Consider the following 6,374-nt stretch of genomic DNA (forward strand, 5'->3'; position numbering starts at 1 on the left):
CGATCTCTGGAGTCAAGAAGGACTATATTCACATTTATGGTTCATGTGCTGTTCTATGCTTATCATTGGGCCCTTTTGCATTTTGTAAAGTGAAAATTTATAAGGATTTCGTGCATACTTTTGGTCAATTGTATTTATTTTTTTAGTAAAAATGCAAGTCTTCACAATTTCTGGGGGCAGCTGCCCCCCCCCTTCCCGCTGCGGTATGGCTGTGGTTTACTTCAATTATATAATTATTCTTTCTAGTAACATGCAGGTAATTCAGCAAGTAGGAAAAAACAAGAACGACAAAAGAACGAAAACAAAATCGGCATCTTGTATTAAGTTTAGTTTCACGTTGTATGCTCTGGAAACACACACTTGATAAAATAGTACAAGCCGCGTTAATCATGTTAATGTCAGCACATAATCAGGAATGTGTAGTCGTTGGCTCCAGAGATCGAGTAATGGTCAGAACATATCACATCAGCATGATGGATACCCATGACTACAATGATCATGCATACACGATGTTGCCTCTTTGTCAGAAATAATATAACAGTCACACATTAGAATTAATAGCAATTTGAGTCCAACTTATATCATATCATCCTCATTCCTTACCTCATTATCTTATTCGTAAGTTAATCCAAATAAGATGCTAGGCATCTTTCTTTGGAGCTGGGAGCACTGATCAATCGATGTGTCTGTTAAAATAGTGCACATAATTATATTCCCCATTACATTACAATACACTCTCTATTGATTAAAATATTATGTACAAAGCAAACTAAGTATTAAATGTATCTTTACATATCAAAGACGAGTAAATTGAAAATGAACTGAACTTGAATTGAATTCCTAAATCCAGAAACTCGGAAAGAGCTGGTTGCACTTATAACATCATGAAGATGATTTTAAGGGCATAAGGGTTTTTTCAAGGCGTTTCAAAGTACCACACTGAATGTATTCGACGTATATTTCTGTTTATCTATTTTAAATAAGCATATTTGACCCCTTTGTATATAAAATATCTTCTTAGATATAGACTCAAAATAAAAAACCCACGAAAAATAAGACTTCTTAACTTCTAACCGCTATATTAGACGTGTATTTTGGCCTCCAATGAAAGTATGTTGACCTTTTGACCTTTCCTTGACCTTGTCTTGACCCTTTATATCTTCTGGATAAGGACTTCTGACGATGGACTTATCAAATCGAGAATAAAAAAGTACACACATGCATGAAAACACGGAAAAATGAGCTTTCTTCACACCTTCAGTGTAATTTGCCATTGAACGAAAGTTCATTGACCTTTGACATTTCCGGTCATAACTTTTTAACGGGAGGTCAAGAGTATATGATTGTGTACACTTTTTTGTTCAGTATAACAAGACAAACAATTTGATGTGTCATTTGACAGAATTGGGGCAATTTAAAAAATTGACCCCTATTGACATCATTTTGACCCCTAACATGGTCAAGATGACCATTGGAAATTTGTCACCAAGTTGGAAGTTGTTCCTTGTGATGTCACCAATCACATAAAAGTGAAAAATCAGACTTAGCCAATTTGTCGAGGTAAATGACATATGCTGCCTGACTATTTTCTAACTCTGATGTATTTTCATAAATCATCGCTTACTTGAAAATTCAGTGTGCTTCTCTTTGTTTACAAATAACTTTGAGCAATTTGATGTTGGAAAAGTTATGACATGAATGGATTTCCATACAGTTGAGGTCGATCGGATCAATTGCAACTCTTTCGGCGTGTTTCTACGGAGAATCATTAAACGGTATTACCTGCGTAAGTATCCAGAATTCCGGAAAACTTCCCTGTTGAAACAGACGTGATGCGGTTTATTGATAAACAGCATCATGCAAAATACGGTTTCTCATAACCACATCTGGGAGGTGGTTAATGCAGTGTTCCGCGACGCGCAATGTGAGGGCGATACGGTTTTTCGATTCCGGAAAAGAAATACCGTTTTTCATAGAGTCTCTATTGAAACACCCTGTTTGTAAGATGGGACTCGGGTGTGGCAGATCCTAGACACCCTTGTCATTCATACATTCTTATATTGTAAATGATAATCATCAAACTTCTAGTGTCTAGTGTATGGCATTTGTAGTCACATCAATTTAGCATCTATGTTACAAATGTGCAAATCCATGATTTAACAGTAAATTCTAATATCTGTCATTTGTTGCCCCTCCCAAACCAATTTGTATTTTTAAATAGGTAGTGCTTCCCTCTTGTGTATTGATATAAAATTATTTTAAAAATACAATTTTAAGGTACAAGAATTTTTGTTTCTACATGCTATGTATTTATCTGTATGGTATACAGTTTGCAAATTAACAAATCATGTTAATTGAGAATTTAACTAATGCTTTGAGCAGCCTCATAATGTGAATTTATTTAAACAACTCATGGAGCCTGAACAAAAAAGTGATTGTGATAATACAGATTGAAATCTTTTCATGATATTGTTACAAGACAAAAAAATTTACTATTTTAGCCACGCAATTTGAATTAGTTGATGTCATTTTTAGAAAACCATAAGGCTAAATATATTTGGTCCTCTATCAGAGTTTGGTGTTTCTATTATGTAATGATCTATTTCATTATGTGTATGGATTCTGTAAAGCACATCAGCGCAAGCCTTAGTTATGAAAGGCTCCTTGTAATAGCTACTCGGTATTATCAATGTTTAGAAATGTGAAACTTAAAGATAATAACAAGAGATACCCCCCCCCCCCCCCTTCCCTGTATTTTGTTATTTCATTTTCTTTAACCCTAACTAGACTGGGCTATTTCGATGCCTTAGAAGAGGGGGGGGGCGTTGATTGGCGATTGCGACGGAAATTAGCACGTGCATTACCAATTGCATAATCTTCAAATCTATATAATCAAACTGCTGAATCGACTCCCCCCCCGGTCTTTTAGGGGTAAAAGGAAAATTCCATTAGAGTTTATATATTGCTTTTCTTGCCTCATATCTAGATCCCAATATTTCATGTGCCAAATTTACATGTAAAGTTCACCATTTTTTTTAGTGGCTAGATTGATAATTAATGCAATGTATTTCTTTCATAGTGTCATTTTGAAAAAGCATTATGTCCTTTTGTCATTGTGTTGTTTTGTTTTATGATGAAAAATATCCTTGCTACAAGCCAATCTTGCTTGATTTTTTTAGGCAGATTATTATTCCATTTGTTCTTAAATGATTCTGATATCTGTTAAATTGCATTTTTTAAATATGTATTTTTAATCTTACCCTATTTTCATTGGACTGCAGTAATTGTGCAAATGACAGCTCTATTTATTACAAAACAGTATCCTGTATTTGATACTAAAAAGGTTCATCTGATTGGTGTGTAGACATGAGAAAAAGTTCTAGATTTTGAAGTCACATACCTGGTTTTTTTTTCATCAGACAAAGGTCTGATGAGGCTTGCAACCAGAGGGGGGGGGGGGGGCTGCACTTGTGAAGGGTATCAAAACACTGATTTTCAAAACGGGTAGTTTTCAAAGACTGGTCAATGGTCAATCGCAGGTCAAACATATTTAGGGTATGTTTTTTTTCCCAAGCTTTTCCCCCAGGGGGTCATATTCTGGCAACAACTTGTTTAGGGGCCAAAATGTGTAAATAAAGCCTGCAAAAAAAACTTGTTTAGGGGCTATTTTGCACCCAGAGAAAAACTTGTTTAGGGGGTGTTTGGAAATAATATGGACACGCGTGTGTACAAGTAATACATTTGACTGGCCCCACCGGGGCAAAAGCTTACCCAAAACAGGTAAAAAATTTTGACTGTGTAATAAAGAACCTTTTCTTAAGTGTTCTGTAATGTGTATTCAAAGCAAAATATGAATTTGCTAAGTTTAGAAGGATTGTAATATCATTGGTGCTGATACATTTGCTTCATCCTTTTAAGTGTTAGTTTAATGCTTAATGCTAATTTAAGAAAATTATAATGAAATGTATTCATTCTCTGAGTAGATTGATATCAATGAGCTTTTTAGTAGATATCTTTGTAATATGTTTTCATATTTAAGATAGTCTCGTGATCAGTTTAGATGTATGTCCTCTTAAATAATATTTCTACATGTACATGTAATACAATTAGTAGGTTACATAAATGTGTGGAGCGTTGATTTTATCTTGTTCGAGAGAATTTCCAAGAGTAAAAATTAGGAAATGAGAGCGGATGAAAAAGAGGTAAATGAGAGAGAGAGAGAAGGGGAGGGAGGAGGAAAGATCAGTGAGAGAATGGGAAGGAAAAGAGATAAAAGAGAGAAAGAGAGAGGGGGAGGGAGAGTGATAAATGACAGAAGGGGGACAACAACAGATGAGAGTGGAGAAGAGAGATAAAGGGGAGAGGGGGAAGGAAAAGAGATAAGAGAGTGATAAATGACAGAAGGGGGTCAACAACAGATGAGAGTGGAGAAGAGAGATAAAGGGGAGATGAGAAAATGAGAAAGCAAAAAGAGGTGAGAGAGAGAGTGATAAATAAAAGAGAAGGGGTCAACAACAGATAAGAGAGGATTGAAGAGATCAGAGAATGGGAAAGAGATAAAAGAGTGATAAATGACAGAGAAGGGGGTCAACAACAGATGTGAGAGGATTGAAGAGAGATAAATGAGAGAGGGGGGAAGGAAAATGAATGAAAGAGAGAGATAAATGACAGAGAAGGGGGTCAACATCAGATGAGAGAGGATTGAAGAGAGATAAATGAGAGAGGGGGGAAGGAAAATGGATGAAAGGGAGAGATAAATGACAGAGAAGGGGGTCAACATCAGATGAGAGAGGATTGAAGAGAGAATTAATGAGAGAGAGGGGGTAGATGAGAGGGAAAAGAGACAAGAAAGAGGGGGATAATGAGATAAAAGGGGAAGAAACGAGAGAAGTGAAGAAGAGATGAGAGTTGGAAAGATGGCTAAACTGGTCCGGAGGGAAATATAGAGGGGTAGAGATGAATGAATGAGGCAAAAATGAGAGAGATTTGTGAAGGGAGAGATGATAACAAGGTACTGGAAGGGGCAGGAGTAAAGAGACGAAAATGAAGGAGAGAGGGGTGTGAACGAAGGAGGTGATGGAATGATAGATGAGAAAGAGGCAAAAATTTATTTTTATTTCATTTCCAGGCAAGAAAACATGACAGCAATAGAAACATCACAAAAGAAATGTAAAATTGAGCACCAGCCAATGTCTGGGGCCACCTAAAAGAATTGAAAATTCTGTCGAGAGGTTCCCCACACTGGATGGAATAACACAAAATAGCAATAAATTCAAACCTGTAATTACAATACTTTCTATAACCTTCATCGTAATATGAATGGGGAAAAAACAAGGTTATCAAATTAATACTTTAAGAAAAAAATGCAGATTGGGTCAAATCAGAAATTAGTCATTTATCAAATTAGAGACAGAGATGGGAGGTCAATATATTGAATTTGAGAGTCTGAAATGAATTGTTGTGACATTTGTCACGGTTATGTGCGGGTTTAACAAAAAAACCCAGCAAAGTAAGTATATAACAAATAATGATAAAAAAAGACTCATACCCAAGTATATTTAAAGAAACGACTTCTTAGATATCAACTGAAATTAAGCTACCATGTAAAGAAAAGTAAATAAATGTATGTGTAACAGAAAAAAAAACAATATTGGAGAGGATGAGGGGAGATTATTAAGGGGGATGCGAGAGAAAGAGAGGACCGGGTCTAGGATGAGAAAGGGTGACAGAAAGAGGAAAGAATGGGGGAGGGAGTGAAATATAGTAAGATTAGAGAGAGTGGATGGAAGCATTTGTAGGTCCAGGAAATAGCTTAGGCAGAGGCTAGGACGGGGTGAGGGGGGGGGGAGTGCAGGAAGCAGATACGAGGGCGGGGCAGGACATGCACCAACACCCTTTTTAGTTTTGAATTAAGATCGTTTTAGTAGCGGGATATGGGCATGTCAACGCCTAAAGAGCAATCAATTTAAATTTGACTAACAAAGGGAAAAATAAAAGTGTCTGTAATTAGATTTAGAGAGTCAAAAGGGGCCTAAGCTTTCGATCCTAGCAGAATCTTCGTCGGAGGCAAAATGACAAACATATAAAGTGGAACAACCATGATATAGACCACAAACAACCAACAGCAACACTAGAAACAAGGAGACAAAAGGGGCATTAGTGAGAAGAGATGACCAATCAGGTTAATGAAGGGAAAGAAAGAAAAGGAGTAGGATTTAGGATGTAATTAGATTTAGAAGATTATTGCTAAAATAAATAGACCCTGTTTTTGATGATGTCGAGACAGGCCCTATCTTTTTGACAAGAAATGCTGCATTTTAATTTAGATTATTTTTAACGTTAATAGTGTATAAGAAAGAAGGTCATACACAAGT

This window comes from Lytechinus variegatus, chromosome 8, assembly GCF_018143015.1.
Source record: "Lytechinus variegatus isolate NC3 chromosome 8, Lvar_3.0, whole genome shotgun sequence".
In the NCBI taxonomy this organism is placed as follows: domain Eukaryota; kingdom Metazoa; phylum Echinodermata; class Echinoidea; order Temnopleuroida; family Toxopneustidae; genus Lytechinus; species Lytechinus variegatus.